Here is a 20,706-nt window from a genome sequence, read left to right on the forward strand (position 1 = left end):
TAGAGACTAACCAATTTATTTGAGCTCACGAAAGCTCATGCTCAAATAAATTGGTTAGTCTCTAAGGTGCCACAAGTACTCCTTTTCTTTTTGCTAATTAAGGTGGTGGGATATAATTGGTTAGCTAATCATGTTACAATATGTTAGGATTGGTTAGTTAAATTTCAGTAGAATGATTGGTTAAGGTATAGCTAAGAATATTACTATATAAATTAGGGGCAAACAGGAAGTAAGTTGGGATTCGAAAATAAGGAAAAAGGAACTTGTATTTAAGCTTGCTGGAAGTTCACCCCAATAAACATCGAATTGTTTGCACCTTCGGACTTCGGGTATTGTTGCTCTCTGTTCATGCGAGAAGGACCAGGGAAATGGGAGAGTGAAGGAATAAGCCCTCTAACACTTAGTCTTAGTCATGATTCCTCCTCGTGGGAAGCAAGGTGGGGACAAAGGAGGAGAGAGAAAGCAACAAACGAACAGTGGCGGGATTTCCTGCTATTACAGTAGGACTCTTGTGATGTCATCTCAAGACACAATGAAGCACAGTTATAAAGCTGCCATTGCTGCCATTTTGTGACCCTCTAAGACTCCATTCCAGGTGGATGTGGTCCTCAGTCTCTTCAGTGCTGAATATCACCAGCCTATGGTACACTGCAACTCTGTGAAGGGGATGCTTTTAAGTTGGATGGACAATGAATGAAAATTAATGTTCCCACCTGTTTTCCCTAAGGGAGTCTGTCCCCTTGTCTGGAACTCTGGGTTCAACGGGAGTTTCTTGTGCAAAGAGCTTACAGGATAAGGTGGTCTTCACACTTGCACACAGGACTCTCTACCATCTTTCATGACATGCTCTAAACCTGGAATAGTTTCAGACTTAATGTAAGCTAAGTTCCTTGCCCACTTCCCCCTTCCAAAATTTCTAAAGACCCAGCTATTCTGTGACATGTTCCAGATCTAGTGCAGTCACAGATGTCTGTGTTTGCTTGTTCTGGTATTTTATTATGCCTTTAGGTTATAAGCTCCTCAGGGCCTGGCCTGGTTTTGTCAATTGCATCTACTGCACTGCAGAGGGCTATGTACAGTGACATCCAAGTGCCCATAATTACACACAAAAATGACATGAAAAGAACATGAGTTGCAAAGTCAAGCACTCAGAAGTTAGGAAATGCCAGAAATAACATGCTCTCTGCAACCTTAATTTATCCCCATTGCGCTACAGTCTAATCATTCAGGGCACAGGATGGCCAGTGCTCACTGCATGATTAGCTAGTCAGTATTTATTTTTATCCTTCACATTCAAGTATGTGATTGTTGGATGTTATGTCAAGGAATCAGAAAATATCTCATAAACACTCAGCTGGGACTTTCTTTCTGGGGGTACTAGCAATGAGAGCAGCAGATACGAGCCATTTCAAATACTAAGAAAAAGCAAATGAGACGTGAATTTCAGGGTTGCAAAGCTTGTGCTGAGTTTCATTTGTGTAACAGTCTGAATGGCATTAAATTAACTCGATGCTGTTAAACACAAATTTCTAAGGATATGTCTACACTGGCAAGTTTCTGAGCCACAAGTTATACCACTTTTAGTAAATCACTGGAACGCAACTGCTGTTGTGTGTCCACACTGTGCTGCTTGTGAGGCTGGAGCGCATCCACATTAGCAGCTCTTGCAAGGGCAAAGCCAGCAGTGCATTGGGGTAGCTATCCCACGGTGCAGCTGGCCGCAGGGTGCTTTGGGAAGGGTTTGCAATGCCTCATGGGGCAGGCACAGCCTCACATGATGCAGGTTTCCCAGGCCCATTGTTCCATGGGCATCCTACTACATTGCCAGCTGCTTTTCAACTGAAGTGAGGGGCGGGGAAGAGTATGTGACAGGGAGTGTGTGTGTGTATGGAGCAGGGGAGAGAGACAGTGTATTTTGGGGGACAGAAAGTGTCAGCATGTTGTCTTGTAAGTTCAGACAGAGTCAGGAAGCAACCAGTCCTGAGGCAGGGGGAGGGGGAAACCCTGACATCAGCCCCCACCTCCCTTCCTGGGCTCTCTGCACAGCAACCTTTCTCTGCAGAGCCATTATGGGACAGCTCCGGAGGCCAGCTTACAGCGCAGAAAATTACAGCAATTACAGCGCAGAAAGCAACAAGTGTCTACACTGGCAATAGAGCGCTGGAGCCTCTGTGCAAATAGCTCGTCGAGGGGGTTCTTTTGCAGCGCTGCAACCGAGGAGTTTCTACACACAAAGTGGCTTGGCAGTGTGTACAGTTTGAGTGCAAAAAGCTGCTTTACTGTGCCAAAAAATGCTTTACTGTGCCAAAACTTGCCAGCTTAGACAAGCCCTGAGTCACTATAGCCATGTGGTCTAGTGAAATTGGCCTGACTGATCAGCCCCAGCAACAGCCACCCTCCTGAACCTAGCATAACTCACTTGGCCATTTTACGATGCTATGAAATGTTCTGCAGATCATGACCTTTCCGTTCTGTTTTATCCATTGTGCATCAAGGCATATGACCTGTTCCATTAGTAATTTAACTGGTAATTTTCCTGCAGGAGTTCTTTCAAGGTAGAATTTGTAGCTGCCACTGAAAACTGTCTGGAATGCATGACGTTGGTTATTTGAGGTGAACCAAATTTAGGCTCCAGTCAAGTAAGCTATTTGAGAATGAATATAACTTTGAAGTGTGTTCATAGGCGCCGACGCTGTGGGTGCTCTGGGGCTGGAGCACCAAAAGGGAAAAAATGGTGGGTGCTGAGCACCCATCAGCAGCTCCTCCCAATACCACCCCACCAGTGCCTCCCACCCACCGGTGGGCCCTGTGGACCAGTGCCTCCCGCCCACCGGCTGTCCCCGTGGATCAACGCCTCCCCTCCCTCCCCACGCCTCCTGTCTGCCACGATCAGCTGTTTCCTAGCATTCAGCAGGGAGGGGGTGGAGCAGTGGCAGGAAGAGGTAGGACAGGGTGGGGCCTTGGGGGAAGGAGTGGTGTGGGAGCAGGGCCTGGGGCAGAGTTGGGGGTCAAGCACCCCCCAGCACTTTGGAAAGTCGGCGCCTGTGAGTGCATTAGTAGTCCTGTTGTCTTTGCTAGGTCTCTTCAAATGCTTAATGTTACACACATGCTTGCTGGATCAGGGCCTTAAAGTGCATGATGGATCAGAGAAACTAACCATATAAACATGTCATCAGTTTATTCCATAGATCTGCTTTCTGTATATATAATTACATTCTGAGTTGTACCCTGAGTAGAGCTGGGGGAGAACTAGATTGTCTATATAGTGGGAAATTCTATTACAGGGATCGTCAACCTTTAGCACATGGCCCACCCAGGGTAAGCCCCCTGGTGGGCTGGGCCAGTTTGTTTACCTGCCGCGTCTGCAGGTGGCCAGCACATCCCTTGGCCCGCACCACTTCCCGCAGCCCCCATTGACCTGGAGTGGCCAGTGGAAGCTGCAATCAGCAAAACCTGCAAACGCAGCAGGTAAACAAAACAGCCTGGCCTGCCAAGGGCTTACCCGGGTGGGCCGCGTGCCAAAGGTTGCCGATCCCTGTTCTATTATTTCTAATTTTTTTTTCCATTCTGAAACAGAATTAAACCAAAAAAATCTTGACAATTACCAGAAAATGAAATTCTGAATTTTTTTTCACGTCAATTGAAACATTTTCTTTTGATAAAAAATGAAATCATTTGTTCTGATTTCAACGCCTCAATTTTATAAAATAAAAAATCGCAAAGTCATTTCAAAAGGGAACATTGAAATGTTATTCTCTAAAAGATCAAAATGGCATGTTTTGCCCTTATCAAAATGTTGTTGTTTTTTTTCCAATTTTTATTTCAAAACAAAATTTCAACAAGCAACACATTTCTAGAAAACATTTTTTGCTTTTGATGAATCAGTGTTTTCTGACGGAAAAAATCTTCAGTTGAAAATTTTCCAGCCAACTCTAGAGCTAAATTCTTTCACAAGAAGAAGATTTTTACTTTTTTTCAAATTTTGTTTACTCCTGCTAGTTTTGCAGCAGCATCCTAGCTATGGAAAAGTGAGATGGCTTCTGCTCTGGCTTGGGTATCACCCACAATTGTTCACATTACAGACTTTATTATCGTGGATGAAAGAATTTGGATTACCTTTCAGGTCATAGGTTGACTTTGACAAGCAGTTCGAAGGGCTGGCCCTGATTCTGAGCTGCTCCTCTCAGAGGCACAGTGCGGAATTAGGGGATGTTGGGAAGATTTAAGCTACCTTTGCCTCCAAAATTTTAGATTCCTGGCATAAGGTAAAGCAGCTCTGTTGGCCCAGAAAAAAACAGTGTGCAGAGCATTCTCCACCACCATGCCTTTGCCTGTCCTGCCACACCCCCGGCTGGGTGCTATTGAAGGCCCATTCCATGATCTATATGCCAGGGAAATACCTACTAGCTATTCTTACATGATAGGTTGGGTTTGTAGTTTGAATCTGGGTTGTCACTTAATGCTAAAGATTTGCTTTGCCTCTCACCCTGCATAATCTAAAATGGAGCCTAGGCTATAAATATTGTACACTACAATGGCTCATCTCTGCAGTCTTCATTCACTCAGGTAATCTTATGGGAGCAGTTCTGTCTGTGGCATCCTGCTGGCAAACTGCAAGTTCTGTGACTTAATGATGCAGCTTCCAAAGCAAAGAAAATCTTTGCTAATGTAGGGGGCCTCCTCAACATGTGGCTGTGTCCTCACTAGGAAAAAAGGTGTGTTTTTAACCCATGTTAACTCACCTGAGTTGCAAGGCAACTGTAGTTTTTACGACTCCCCACTGTGATTTACATGCTTACCTCAACCAGCTAATAGCAGTTAACACTACACTGGCATTGTAACAGAGGTTAAAAATACACCTTTTTCCTAGTGAAGAGACGACCTATATTATGGCCTTGAACCTGCTTTCCTTGAAGTCTGTGGGAATTTTGCCAGTGACTTACATGGAAGCAGAACTGGGGCTCTGGCCATTTTTTGCAAGTTCAAATGAACCCTTTGGAACTAAGGGGCCCTGCCCTGCTTGCTTTGCCATCTTTTTTTCCTCATGCCCCGTAACATGGGCTGGGGATTGTGACTTTCTTGCCTTCCCCAAACCATTGTACTTTTGCTAGTGCTCTCTGCTGTCCTTATTCTTGCTCACACTCTTAATATATTCCAACTCCTTTTTATCACAGCAGATGTTTTATCTTTCAGTCAGGGCTTTCTATTTAATATTGAGTAGTTTCACTGTAATGTTATTTTGCTTCCATTCTGTGCTATGTTTACAGCTACATTTACTGTTATCGACTCTTCTTTTACCAGTGTTTGCTGTCAAACTCCAACTCAGTGTGTCATGCACCATTTCAAGATGCTAACCTCACTCCACAGTTGCTTGAGTCCCCATCCCCCACCCTCTTTTCAGATTGGCGTTCTTTGTTTGTAGGTCATTAACACTGTCGCTGCTGTTGTCACTGATCAATTCAAGTGTAAATTTTACATATGGCACTTTGTTCAGTGAGAAGCAAATTCCAATGACAAGCTGAAGGTCACTTTTGCAATCTGTCCCAGTTGAAGTAACAAAAATACCAGCTCCAACCCAAATCACACTGATTTTTGTATGGGTATTTCAAACTTCTGGATTGGAAGGTTCAGGCAGAAAGTTTGGCACCAGTATTTAAAACTACAAGCCAAATTCTGATCCTGCAAAGAAAACCGTGTGGGTGGACTCCTGCACCTGTGCTGAACACCATTGACTTCAGTGGGATTTGGTACAAGTTTCAGGTTTCTCTTTTGGAGTTCATGGAGGGATCAGGGGGCTAAAAGCACTATCCTGGCTTCCAGTTTTGTCAGAGCAATTCTGTGCCTATAAATGCTACTTACGTGTTGGGCCACCTGACTTGGGTTCAGTCAGTTCTTTAGATGTGTATATGATTGTCATTTGGATCTGCAGTTAATTGCGAGTGCTAAATTCTGGCTGAACCACAAAATTGCCCTGAAAAACTCTCAGGGTATGTCTGCACTGCAGTTAGGCACCTGCAGCTGGCCTGCACCAGCTGACTAGCATTCCTGGGGCTCGGACTAAGGGGCTGTTTAATTGCAGTGTAGACATTCAGGCTTCACCCTGCCAGGCGGGAGGGTCCCAGAGCTCAGGCTGCAGCCAGAACCTGAAGGTCTACACTGCAATTAAACTGCCCCTTAGCCCTAGCACTGGCCAGCTGCGGGTTTTTAATTGTAGTGTAGACAACACCCTAAGTTTAAAAAATCAGGCCCTAAATTCTCATTGGGAAACATTTGTGTGACTTTTTCCCAGCTCAAGTTTAGATTAGTAGGCAAGTGTTTCTCTGAGTGTTAGTACCACCCACTGATCTCAGTATATTTGTCCGCTCTGTGCCTGATCTACAGAGGATGTAAGTTTGCTACACTCTTTCCTACACACTGACTCTTTAGCTCAAGCTGTAACCAGTCAGCTTAGCGTTCCCTGGTTCAATTCTTACTGTCATCCATAAAGGCAACCGTTGTATTTATATGGGCTGTGCTTTTACCGGGGTAAGAAAATATCAGGTTAAGTGTTGTAAAGAGGAAAGCAGAAGAAAAAATACATTATAAATAGAGCACGATAGGTGTAGGCAAATCATGATGGAAACACAGCTTTTAATAGCCCCCCCCTTTTAGAACACATACAGCAAACCTTTCTTCCTTTTAAAACCACTGCTCCTGCATTTCGTACGTGATAGCCATAATGCTGATAGCTAGTGAAAGCTACATACATGTTCATGGTGGATGGGAACTATGTTAATTTGTATCTACAGTGCTGGAACTTTAAAATCTGTCCTCCAGGAGATATTTTTCCTCAGTGGTGAGTGGATTGTGTTGAATAATATTAAAGTTTCTGGTTTGGGTTTTTTGTTTTGTTTTCAGGTCTCTTTCCCTGTGCCAAAGGGCCTGATCCAAAGCTCGTTGAAATCAATGAGAGTCTTTGCATTGACTTCAATGGGCACTGGAGCGGGCCTTATGTCTCTATAATTCTGATGCACTGGGAAATTTTTGCTTAACATGTGAGGCTGAAAGATAAGACTCTGACAGGAGAGATGGATCTTCATTCCTCAGAGTACAGAATGATCTCCTGGAGAGGGTCTGGGAAGGACTCTCTTTCCTTCAATATGCTGTACCATTCGCTCGGTACAGACTGTAGTGTTAAAGCCACCTAGTGCTATCGGTAGGTAGCATGTCACTGATCCCTCACTGTGTTAGAATTGGGCCTGGCACAAGCTGTTTGAAATACATAAACGAGCAGCTTATTGTTAACCCTTTTTAATAGGTGTTGATGTCTTCCTATGAGGTTCCTTCATGCAGCAGAAAACAGGCTGCTGCTTATTGCCCTATGTGGGTGTTGTTGGGTTTTTGAGGGGGAGGAGTTTGAACTTTTTTGTAAGGCAAAATTACAGTAAAACGTTAACATACTACAGCGTACGTTACTTATCCAGGAGCAGGATAATATTCAAAGGACAATTGCAAAAATATGTCTCTCTCTTTACGGCTGTCTCATCTTTCTGCAGTCAGGGGCTGAAGTGAGAAAGTACACACACAAACACACACCAGGAAGAGAAATTGTTTCTTTGGCTCCCTATTGCTGCACCTGGTTGGGCCTTCTAAACCCAGTAGCAGCTGGGCCAGTCTGTGCCAGTGGCAACCATTCCAGGAAGTGACTGACTTGGTAAGAGGGAGCCAGCTGCCTCTTTCCCTGCATCAATCTAGGAAGAGGAAGACGCTGTGGGGACTTGACAGTTCTGCCCTAAGGCTCACCAGATATTCTCGGACTTGTAGATATTAGGAGCAATGAAATGGTGGGGTCTGGGAAGGTGAAACTGTCAACAGTGATGCAGAAATGCTGGTTTTACGTGAATTTATTTGATTTTGTATCATCTGGGTTACTGCTAGGGTATGAAATAAGCCCTTACTTCCCCAGGAGTTGTAAGGGATGCATACAGCTCACAGGCTCTATGTGATGTTCACTTCACTCAACTTATCACAACTCCTACGTGCAAGTCCCTGTTATTCCTCTGTTCAGACTCTGACTTCCTTGTGGTCGGGAGGGTAGGGGCTAATCGCCTGATGCACCCCGTTAAAAGTAAGTAGAGGATGAGAAGGGGATGATGAGTGGTTTTGAGTGGGTGCAGCCCTGGCTTCTCCCCATTTCCTCTCTGGCTAGAGTAGCTGGGCATGTGGCAGTGGACAGGAGTAAGCAGCTCCAGGAAAAGATATATGTACATTATGCTTCCTCCTGGGCAAAGGGGGCCCGGAAGTGAAACTATGGACTCCCAAAGCCACAGTGAGTTCTCCAGTCTGCTCCTGAGGTGCCATGCATTGCCCCTTACTCAGGGCCCATTGTAATCTATCTCAAGATCAGGAAGACTTCCTGCAAGTCATTAATTTTTTCTCTCTCTGTTTCATCTCTTTGCTTTGAGTTGCAGGCACCTAAATAATTCCGCTTCATCCTTGGCCTGTACGAACTTTAAATATTTGCAGACTAAATTGCCATCTTGTTAGTTGCTTAACCCAGCTGTACATGACTAACTCTTTACCTCTCCTCCTACATCAATCCATCATCCCCGCTAATTGCATTAGCTGCACTTCTCTGATCTCCCTCCTGTTTGGGAATGCCTTTCTGATTCGGTGGTGCTCAGAAGTGAACCAAAATTCCAACAGCTGTGTGTAGAGATACAACTATCTGCCTGTACCATGATGGGATGCTGGTTTTGGCTGCTGACACCAAGGCATGTGCCTCTTTTGCTGCCACATCAAATTGCAAACTTCACACTGCCTCCAAAATCATCTTCAGGAGTATTGATATCGAGGTTCCATCTTCATATTGAATTGAAATCTGGGTTTGGGGTTATTTTCCTCACTCATATGTTAGCTTGCATCTGATTTACTTTAGGAGTAACATTCTATAGCTCAAGTAGTCTGTGGGAGATCTTGATTGCAGTAGATTCAATGTGGCATCCCTGAATGCTTCACCTTTCACACAACTTGGAGTACAACTCCATGGCAGCCTATGCTACAGGCCAATAGAGAGGGATTTGGGGGAAGGGGTTGGGGCGGGGGAATGGAGCCACTGTGTCTGTGACCATAGAGATTAACCATGACCATGGAGCTGAGTGCAATAGTGTCTGAGTGATGGCCTAATGGGGATTGCAAGGCATATTCTGACCACACGATGCCCTTAGCTTGTTTCTCTGCACACTTGCTGGTTACTCGGTTTGTCCCCAGGGATCAGATTTGCCTTTGGAGGAACTTAGAAGAACATTTGAAGCACGGTGACAAATACCTGTTAAATATGTCAGAACCAGTTCAACAAGGCTTGATAGAAACTAAATAATGTCCATAGACAGCAAAGTGACCAGATGGCCGAGCACTACAGCTGAAATAAGGCTCATTATTTATTATCCCATTTCAGTGGGGAAGTGTAAACAAAGCCTGTTATATCTCTGGGTGGGGGGACATTATGCTAATACTAGCTACCTTTCCTGCTTTCAAATCAACCCTGAAGAGGCAGTACGCTATAAGGAAGTCACTTGGCCCTCTTACTCAGTCTGCGGGAGAGAGGTAGAACTCTTTGTGCAACAAGGTACAGGAGCAATGGACTAAGTAAGGGCTGGATTCTCCTGTCTTTCAAACTGCTGCAACTCCGTTGACTTCAACAGGGTTATTCCCGAGTCCCACCAGTGGATGTGAGAGCAGAATCGGGCTTGCTATGAACAAATTCTAAGTAGCGTCTCACTTAACATCCAGTAACAATGATTTGAAAAATCCTGCAGTTGTGTCTGGATATTCTGGTTCACCGTCTCATTACCCACCTAGAACTGATCTGCATTAAGCCAAAATAGGCACTTCTGTTCTATTTGCCCTATGGCTTTGTGCTGAAAAGGATTTTCTCCCATAACTGAGCCATAAAGCTGTCTGGATTGTTTCAGATGAAAAGTAAAAGCTGCTGAATCTTTTCTATTTGATGTTGCTGGTTTTATTAAAAGACTTTGTGTGTTTATTTAAAGTGTAAGTTCTTTGGGGCAGCTGCCATCTTGTTGTGTGTTGATACAGCTCCTAGTACAGTGGTTCGCAAATTTTTGTACTGGTGACCCCTTTCACACAGCAAGCCTCTGTGTGCAACCCCCCTTATAAATTAAAAACACTTTTTTATATATCTAACACCATTATATATGCTGGAGGCAAAGCAGGGTTTGGGGTGGAGGCTGACAGCTCACAACCCCCCATGTAATAACCTCATGACCCCCTGAGGGTCCCGACCCCCAGTTTGAGAACCTCTGTCCTACTACAACGGGATGCTGATCCGTGACTGGGGCTTCTATGCACAATATATATAATATATATATAATAATAAATAATGTATGTATGAGTGAGAGACAAAATTTGCATCGTAAAGGCATGAGTGGAGAGATAAATGGTCAATAAAACCCCTGCCTCCTGCCAGTTTAGCATCCCGAACACCACTGTGCCTCCCCCCACTCTGAGAGAGATTGAGAGGGAATGTAGCATGGAGAGGGAGAGGTGGTTGGGTGGCACATGGGCTGTGTTATGAGAGTCTGGGTTTTTCCCGCTTTTTCTTTATTAAGAGTCAGAAATGCATAGTTGGGCAACAGTAGGGAGAGTCCACTTCCGCAGTTAAAACAGGGCCAGAGGCAAGCTGGAGAGGGCCCTGCAAAGTAGCAGGTGCTACTTTCAGATTGATGCTGCTGGAAATGAGTGTCTGATGCTGCCTGTCAAGATGATTTATCTTCAGTGAAAATGGCTCTAACTCCAGGTTAGCACTGGGTGAACCTCAAAAGGCTCAGTTCAGATTAGCATCAGAACTGTGGCTGTTCTTTCAGCCTTATGTAAGCCTGAATCTTCTGGGTCTTCTCTCTGTGACCTTACTAACAACAGTATTGCCAACCCCAAATGGTCAAAAATCACGCGATTGGCTTTAAAATAATCAGATGATGTAAAATTAATTGATTTGGTGTCCTTTTTATTTGCTGTTAGGGTGCACTGGGGGTCACATTTTGAAGCTTTCTCCATAGCCATGAGGGCTAGAAACTTACTTTTTCTTTCAGAATGAAGGCTGAAATCATCACATCTCCACGTGACTCCAGGAGCTGGGGCTTTAAGGAAAACCATAATTATCATGAGATGCATGACAAAATCATGAGTGTTGCCAGTGCTGTGGCAAACAGGGACCTTCCCTTGCAGCCCTGACGTCTGCCATGCGAAGGACTCCTCCAGCCTCTTAGCAGTTAGTAACTGCTGGCCTCTTCCTCCACCCAGCCCTTCTCTGTGTGCACTGGTGGCCCCTCCCACTGGTTTTATTATAGCAAACAAATAAAATAATAATTTGTTTTTGTGCCTGTCTGATGAAACCTGTCAGTTGCAGATGGTATTCTAGGCCTTTCGCTGTCGGGGGTGTCACTGGGGAACCAGCGCCCGGTTGGGAGCATTCTATGTTCTATTTGAGCATAAGCTTTCATGAGCTACAGCTCACTTCATGAAAGCTTATGCTCAAATAAATTGGTTAGTCTCTAAGGTGCCACAAGTCCTCCTTTTCTTTTTGCGAATACAGACTAACACGTTCTGTTATTCCTATCTGCCACATTGGCCTCTTGCCACGGGCACCCAGAAGACCAACGGCACCCCAACTGCTGCTATAGGTTACACTCAGGTCTAGTTCAACATGCATTTGGCCCAGGATCAAGGAAGCATACCGATCGCTTTGCACCCCTTTCCTGGTTTGTCCTATGCACACCTCAGTCAAACCCAAGGGGCCTGGACCGTCATGCTTTTTCACGCTCATACTGTGCCCCTAGTGGAAAAAAAATGTCTAGTGCTGCTACAGTGTATGGAAACGACTTGAGCCATTGGTCCTGATGCTGGCAAAACTCTTCATCTGAGTCATAGAATATCAGGGTTGGAAGGGACCTCAGGAGGTCATCTAGTCCAAGCCCCTGCTCAAAGCAGGACCAATCCCCAATTTTTGTCCCAGATTCCTAAATGGCCCCCTCAGGGATTGAACTCACAACCCTGGGTTTAGCAGGCCAATGCTCAAACCACTCCCAAGGACTTCAATAGCAACTTGGCTTGTGTAAGAACTTCAGGATCTGGCTCTTGGCAAAGCTGCTGTTCCGGCACGAATTGTGTGGCGGAGGATAAAAGGTACTCTGTTGTCACTGTATCCCTGCTGAGGCAGAGAAGATCAGAAAACAAATTCAGTTCTTTGGGATAAACAGGCCATTTTGTTTTCCATCCTGCCCCTCCCCCCTTAGATTTTCTGTGCGCAATAGAGCAATGGACATGAAGGCAAACATGGGATCAACAGGGAAAATGTGTTGTCTTCTTTACATGATGATTTCCAAGCATTTTGCATGCTGTGTACATCAAATGGCGCAGGACTTACTGGTTTTGAAAAGGGAGCGAAGCAGCTGGAATAATATTGTGCCTGCGAAACACTGGTTCGTGCATCTCTGCTTTGTCTTGGAGGTGAAAGGCGTAAAACTCCCTCATCCTTTGCCCCCACCTGAGTGCTCTGCTTCTCTTGCTGCCTCTTTGACCTGTCTGTGTCCTCATCATGGGAAGGTCTAGCAGCCGCTGAGGCTGCATTTTAAACAGCTGTCTAGGGACCACAGTCTTGTTCTTTCTCTTTAACTGTTCTGAGCCCTTCTTTATTGCTGGTAAATTGCCTTTCATCTCCTCAGTCTGCCACTCAAGCTATTATGGGACGGGGAAAAATCCCTGCAGGTTTATTTACCCAACAGTGAGTGATACAAGAAGCCAGCAATGTTCACCAGTGTCTCCCGTACAAATGCATTCTGGTGACCTTTGTAGAGGGCAGATCAGTCCATTTGGGCAGGACACCCCACTCCAAATGCAGCTTGTGATTCACACCTGCCTTATGTGATGTGAGTGCCCCGATCTGCCACTCACTTTTAGGGCCTGATCCACTGGATTTAGCCCAAGCTTTTAATGAGGGACCCTACATGATTCTGCTTAAGATCTGTGATTATCCACTATATCATCATTGACTGGAACCCCCACCTTCCTATGTAGTCAATCCCAGCCTAGACCAAGATTCCCCATACAAAGAAAGTTTCCCCTTTGTTGTCTTCTGTATTGTTAGAGCAAAATGGTCATCTGAGCAGGAAAAGCAGCAAAATGGGAGTAGGAGACAATTACTTTCAGCTTGTGGAGTGTCCACCTAATGGTTTCATCGAGGCGGAGGGAGGGTTTTTCTCCCCCTGATGTGACTTGGTCCTCTAGTCCCTTCAATCATAGGATGCTCATAAAGGACAGGGCCAGTGCCTCCTCACATTTCTTCAGGCAAGATAGCCTGGCTTCCTTAGGAGCTATTCTTCCATGCCACCCCAGTCACCTGTAAATGGGAATGAATCACAGAGTTGTTCTTTACTAACACTGAACACAGCACTTGATTTCACAGAAGAATATAGAATCACCCTGTAAAGCTGCTCTGCCTCATTGTATGGCTGCTGCTAGACCCTTCCCAGCCTCCTTCTTGCCTGGCTTCCTGGTACAGATTCATACTGACAGTACATGTATATCCTAAGCGCCCTCCCCCTTTCCTCCTCCTTGCACTATAAACAGTCTTTCACAGGAATTGATCATATATACAAAATATATAGGTCCAAGCGAGCCCTTGGCTTCACCATTTCCCCTGGACCTGATTATCTCCTGCCTTTGAAGGGGCATCTGTCCACTAGTTTAATTCAAGTTTTGAAATCTCAGAGATATAGACTCCAGTTCAGCAGGGTGGGCACAGTTCTCAGCATGATTATCGCCCTTAACTCAGCCTGTGGTATGATCCAATGGTTACTAAATACACAGCTGAATGCCAGTCCCTCAGCCTGGGATCCTACAAAAGCATAGACCTGTAACCAGCAGTGAGGAGGCTGCAGGACTGGGCAAGGGGGAACTTGACATGGAGCTGCTCCTTCCCTGAGCTTCACCTGATCTGGCTCTTCTGTGCACACAGCAGCAGAGAGATTCTTCTGCTAGACTAGATCTCAATTAATTGGGGTCTGAGTCTCTAATCCCTGCTCACCTGATCACTTACTCATGGGAGTAGTCTCATTAAATTCAGGGGGCTCCCCAACCTGTATAAGAGATGCACACAACTGGGTCTTTAATTAATTAAATTGAATAGAGACTCAATTAACTGAATGTATACATTTCTTTCCCTCACCTGACTTTTGCTTAGAAGCATATTGTTGCCAGATGGATTTTTGTAAGGGCAATATATAGAGACGTTAAAGCTCTTGATAAGGGCAAAACCCATATTAGTTTCCCCACTGGGTTCCTGAACTTTCACTATTTCTAATTCTTTGTATACAGGCTCACTTTCTCCATGACCAACATTCCACACAAAGACGGACTACAAGCTATAAGGAACAGTATCCCCGATAATGTCACGGCAAACCTGATGGCTGACCTTTGTGACTTTGTCCTCAACCATAACTATTTCACATTTGGGGACAATATATACCTTCAAGTCAGCGGCACTGCTATGGGTACCCGCATAGCCCCACAGTATGCCAACATTTTTATGGCTGACTTAGAACAATGCTTCCTTAGCTCTCGTCCCCAACACCCCTACTCTACTTGCGCTACATTGATGACATCTTCGTCATCTGGACCCATGGAAAAGAAGCCCTTGAGGAATTCCACCATGATTTCAACAATTTCCATCCCACCATCAACCTCAGCCTAGATCAATCCACACAAGTGGTCCATTTCCAGGACACTAGTGTGCTAATAAGCAATGGTCACATCAACTCCCATCCTACACCGGAAACCTACTGACCGCTATACTTACCTACATGCCTCCAGCTTCCATCCAGGACACACCACACGATCCATTGTCTACAGCCAAGCTCTAAGATACAACCGCATTTGCTCTAATCCCTCAGACAGAGACAAACACCTACAAGATCTCTATCAAGCATTCTTAAAACTACAATACCCACCTGCTGAAGTGAAAAAACAGATTGACAGAGCCAGAAGAGTACCCAGAAGTCACCTGCTACAGGACAGGCCCAACAAAGAAAATAACAGAACGCCACTAGCCATCACCTTCAGCCCCCAACTAAAACCTTTCCAGTGCATCATCAAAGATTTAGAACCTATCCTGAAAAATGATCCCTCACTCTCACAGATCTTGGGAGACAGACAAGTCCTTGCTTACAGACAGCCCCCCAACCTGAAGCAAATACTCACCAGCAACCACACACCACACAACAAAAACACTAACCCAGGAATCTATCCTTGCAACAAAGCCTGATGCCAACTCTGTCCACATATTTATTCAAGTGATACCATCATAGGACCTAATCACATTAGCCACACCATCAGGGGCTCGTTCACCTGCACATCTGCCAATGTGATATATGCCATCATGTGCCAGCAATGCCCCTCTGCCATGTACATTGGCCAAACTGGACAGTCTCTACGCAAAAGAATAAATGGACACAAATCTGACATCAGGAATCATAACATTCAAAAACCGGTAGGAGAACACTTCAACCTCTCTGGCCACTCAGTAAAAGATTTAAGGGTGGCAATTTTGCAACAGAAAAGCTTCAAAAACAGACTCCAGCGAGAAATTGCTGAGCTTGAATTAATATGCAAACTAGATATCATTAACTTGGGTTTGAATAGAGACTGGGAGTGGCTAGGTCATTACACATATTGAATCTATTTCCCTATGTTAAGTATCCTCACACCTTCTTCTCAACTGTCTAAATGGGCCATCCTGATTATCACTGCAAAAGTTTTTTTCTCCTGCTGATAATAGCTCATCTTAACTAATTAACCTCTCACAGTTTGTATGGTAACTTCCAACTTATCTGTATGTATATATATATATATATATATATATATATATATATATATATATATATATATCTTACTATATGTTCCATTCTATGCATCCGATGAAGTGGGCTGTAGCCCACGAAAGCTTATGCTCTAATAAATTTGTTAGTCTCTAAGGTGCCACAAATCCTCCTGTTCTTTTTGTGGATACAGATGAACCTGGCTCCTGCTCTGAATCAGTGCAGACAGATTGTTTAAACTTTGTATTTAGGGGATTTCCCTCCAGGGGTCTCATCTTTCAACAGAGTCACAGGAGGCTGCCTGCAAGGATCAAATTGCAGAATTGCAGCGTGGCTTCACAACTTGGACAGGACAGCATGGTGTTAGTGCACAAGACCAAGCCACTGAAATTGACTAAACACAAAGTGAAAGTGACTAGTCTATTTTTATTGACCAAGCTGGAGGATTTTTTTTAAAAAAGAAAACAAATAGCACAAAAGGTGCAAAGTAAATTAGATATTTAAAATTCTTTCAGATAATATCCCTTTTAGGGGGTTATTGGTAACACATGAAGGATTATTTAAAAAAATATTGTCTTTTAATTTGATAGATTCTCTTTAACATTTTATGAATTATTTTTATTGTCACACGTTTGCACTTTCACATTCCAGCAAGTATGAGGACAAGAAGTCAGGCTATGTTTGTGGCATCTTGGACTTCCTGGAAACAGGAAGTACCAGAATTCTTACAAGAAAGAAATATCTAGCTAAATTTTGCATACTAAAGAAGTTAAGAGAAGCATAAACACTTTCAGGCGGTGTTCCAAATGGACTCAAACTGCAAACCTACTGAGATCATTCATTGCTAATGAAGGGCTACCTGCTTGTTCATTGAGGCATGTTCTTCATATTTACCTCAGTGAAAATGCCCCAAACTATTCTAATTAAAAACATTTTAAAAAAATGTAGTTTGTGTAAATTGGAGCCCTTTTCCTACAAGTCCTCCCTCGGGAGAGGCTAAGAGACACGTGATCCCCACGGGAGAACGTCTGTTGTTGTTTCTTACAAGTTTGTAACCACTTTTGAATTAATACATTGCTTATATGGCCTTTGCTACATTTTATAACAGAAATAAAAAGATGAAGGATGAGATAATCAGTGAACTGCTAATTTAATTGTAATCAATAACATCATAACGAGTGCATATTATCAAAGGAAAAACAATGAATCCCTACTCTGTAGCCCATTACTATGTACAGCAATGAGCATTCTTACTCTTAATAAAACAGACAAGAAGTTTATTATAAAGATCTTGAAATAAGTTATATTCACCTCCGACTTGAGTTATTTCTGCTGCCTTCAATTGATATGATAATGGGAGCGTGTTTCAAGGCTTTCAGAGCAGATTTTTATGCCATAGACTAGAAGGTGAATTTAACTGACACTTTCCTGATACTCAGACTTGCCTCATCTGTGCAGCTTACACATGAATTTTCAATCCAATTTTAACCTCAAATGGAAACAGCCACAAATCTGAATACCTCGTTGAAGAACACAAAATGAATTATGTGGATAACAATATTTCATCAAGCTAGGAACTCAGCTGTGTTATGTCCAAAGCAGTAAAACTGTGTAAATGAATTGCTAAGTCACAGAGATATTGAGGACTGATACCTCATCTTTTAAAAGCAAGATGACTAGTGGGAGAAAAAAATTGCCTCTCTCCCCTTGACAATTTTTCTTTTATTTATAAGTGAAAACAAATATCAAAAATTGATCCGTTCTTCTTTGACTTAAGTAACTCTAAATTTTTGCTGCGAAGGTTTCCATAAATATATACGAGAGCAGTAGAAGTTGAAGGTGTGGGATACAGATTATAAATATCAGAATTGTAAAGCCGTCCTTCTTAGTGTAACATAACTATGCCATAAGAAAAGGAGTACTTGTGGCACCTTAGAGACTAACCAACAAATAAATTGGTTAGTCTCTAAGGTGCCTGAGCTGTAGCTCACGAAAGCTCATGCTCAAATAAATTGGTTAGTCTCTAAGGTGCCACAAGTCCTCCTTTTCTTTTTGTGAATACAGACTAACACGGCTGTTACTCTGAAATCTGATAACTATGCCATGTTTTTGATATGCATTATCAATGGAGCTGCATTTCAGAGACAGTAACAAACAAGTTTCTCCTAGCTAAGATCCATACCATTTGCCCATTTGAGTAAAATCTGCCAACAATCAAACCACCAAGCAGCAGGAAAATTCAAACTGTTCCCAGCATGGGAACTGCTGAGATCATAAGATAACATTCAGAGTGGGATAACTGCCCCATCCTCGCTTTCTAAATGATTTTTTTCGAAATGTGTGCGACCCACAGCCTAACTGTCAGACTCAGAGGAAGGGAGGAGAGTAAAGCATCACATTTTTTTTTTTCTATTTTTGGGCTTCTCTGTCTCCCATTGACGTCAATGAGAAAACTCCCACTGATAACTGGAAGCAGCACTGAGCCCCATAAAGCATTCACTACTCTTGACTTTTAGAGCAATTGGGAGCATGGACTGAACTCCAAAAGAAGAGCTTGTAGCAGAAATGATCCAGCAAATAAATCAGTATGTTACTCTGGAAAAACATGGCAGAGTAACAGTAACCCAGTCTGCCTAATTTGCTTAAATGTGCATATGAACATGTTCCGAGTCCAAACTTAAAACCTCCGTTGCAGTACTTGAGAAGATGCTCCTTTTAAGAAAGGTGTTCCTGTATGCGTAGGATGCGCGTGCAACTCCAGGTGCAGAAGAACACACTTTACAGCCTGTCGATAGAAGGTATAGTGTGAAAAAATAAAAACATATCAGGTCTAATTGTGAATCCTTTGAAGGAATGTTCCTGGAAGACACCTGATATTTAGTTTTGACTTTCTCTTTCCAGGTTGGGCCTAGTTCCAGGCCCATGATAGCTCTCACTGACTTCAGTGGGCTTTGGCTGAGGCCCTTTGGTCTCCCAAAGCTCGTACATTTCCCACACTGTCTCACAAATAGCTACTTGGCTATTACTTTTAGCCTTATTTTTTCCCTGTACATTATTTCCTCTTTTACCAGCCAGGTCCAGCCTGTCTAAATGGAGTTTCTGATTCGTGCCCAAGTCTTGACTGAGCAAACATTGAGCTTATCGTGAGACCATGACGTATTTCCTATGAATGTAAATGCCAAATGTGGCTTCAACTTGCATTTTAAACCCCTGTTGGCTCATAAGATAACCGCCGCTCAGTGGGGTTGCCCTTGTGCAATGAAAACAGAGTCAGTCCTGTTTCATTTCATAGAATCATAGAATCATAGAATATCAGGGTTGGAAGGGACCCCAGAAGGTCATCTAGTCCAACCCCCTGCTCGAAGCAGGACCAATTCCCAGTTAAATCATCCCAGCCAGGGCTTTGTCAAGCCTGACCTTAAAAACCTCTAAGGAAGGAGATTCTACCACCTCCCTAGGTAACGCATTCCAGTGTTTCACCACCCTCTTAGTGAAAAAGTTTTTCCTAATATCCAATCTAAACCTCCCCCACTGCAACTTGAGACCATTACCATTTCGGTCAATCCATGTACCATGCACCCTTAAGGCAAAAACTGGCTTAGTCAAATATTATGTATGGAACATGCATCTCAACTTCCTACCTTATAGTGGGAATGCTGCTGCCACCTGGTGCCATTCAAGAAGCTGTACCCTGGCAGCTGTTTCTCTTTCTTTGTGGCACAGAGTGGCAATGATTCTAACCTACTTTTAAAACGTTTAAATTATTTTATTTTCAAAGTCTTACATTTTCCAGTCAGCAAGATTCAAGTTCTCACCCTTTTCTCCCACAGGAAGACATTAGCATTGTGGCTTCTTTTTCTAATTTGTTTTCTTACAATAATAGGTCTGTTGGGCATCAGTTTAGAGTATTTTTCAATATTTCCATCGAAGTAAAAGTTGATGAATTGTATATTCATACATTGATGTCTTGCATTTATTGTAGAGCTAATCTTGCAAGGCCCTACGGGCTCATCACCAGCTGAGATCAGCTTAGGGTCTTGCATCCCAAAGCATTTTATAAATGGATTTTAACATCTATTGATATAGATGAAGCACTTCAACCATGACTTTAAAAAAATCCCTCTGATTGTGTAATGACAAGCTAGGTCAGCTGTGGCATTGAACCTGGGTTCCCTGGGTCGAAAAGCATGAGCTTCTTTAACAAGAGCTAAGGGGTAAACGTTTCGAAGTGCCTAAGTAACTTAGGAGTCTAAGGTCCATTTACAAAGGTGATTTAAGAGACCCAGGGCTTGCATACCCTTAAAAGTTTTACGGGTTTAATTTTATAGGATAGTCAAACCAGCACAACACTCCTATTGTAAATGCCTGAACTGGCATAATTTAAACTGGTGTAAGCAGTCTTATACATACATAACTGCACTCTTGGTTCCGCCAGTGGAAAAGTTTTATGCTTTGTTGAAAAACTGGAAAGGTGTCATCTCAAAACCAGAAGGTTTGTTTGGAAGGCAGACACGATCCATGGAAAATTTCCTTTCGTCAAAAATCCAATTTTCCATGAAAAAACAGTTTTGACAGAAAATTTTCAACCAACCCTAGTTCTAACTTCCAAAATTGCCATAGACACTATTCCCACTGATTCCAATGGAGCTGGGCTTTTGCCCTAAATGATTACAAGTTGTTCGTATGCTGCCTTCAGCTGTGTAAAGCCTCTGACGCTGGAGTATTTGCTGGATGGAAACTTTGGGAGAAGAGTTCTATCCCTGAATCACTAATATCAGACTTAGCACAACCAGAACTGGCATAGACTGCATTTCCTGGAGAAGAAAGTCGTGCT

At 43.5% G+C, this 20,706-nt stretch overlaps 1 long non-coding RNA gene across 1 annotated transcript in view; it reads right to left on the bottom strand.

The window, feature by feature from the left end:
* Positions 1-11,008: 11,008 nt before the first annotated feature.
* LOC140915234 (uncharacterized) overlaps positions 11,009-20,706 on the bottom strand; it is a 30,152-nt gene continuing 20,454 nt past the window's right edge. Inside the window, exons 4-5 of the long non-coding RNA XR_012160104.2 lie at positions 13,201-13,396; positions 11,009-11,138 (exon numbers count right to left, since the gene is read on the bottom strand). This is a non-coding gene — a long non-coding RNA (uncharacterized LOC140915234). The remainder of the gene's footprint in view (positions 11,139-13,200; positions 13,397-20,706) is intronic.

The sequence above is a fragment of the Lepidochelys kempii genome, chromosome 7, assembly GCF_965140285.1.
Source record: "Lepidochelys kempii isolate rLepKem1 chromosome 7, rLepKem1.hap1, whole genome shotgun sequence".
Taxonomy (NCBI): domain Eukaryota; kingdom Metazoa; phylum Chordata; order Testudines; family Cheloniidae; genus Lepidochelys; species Lepidochelys kempii.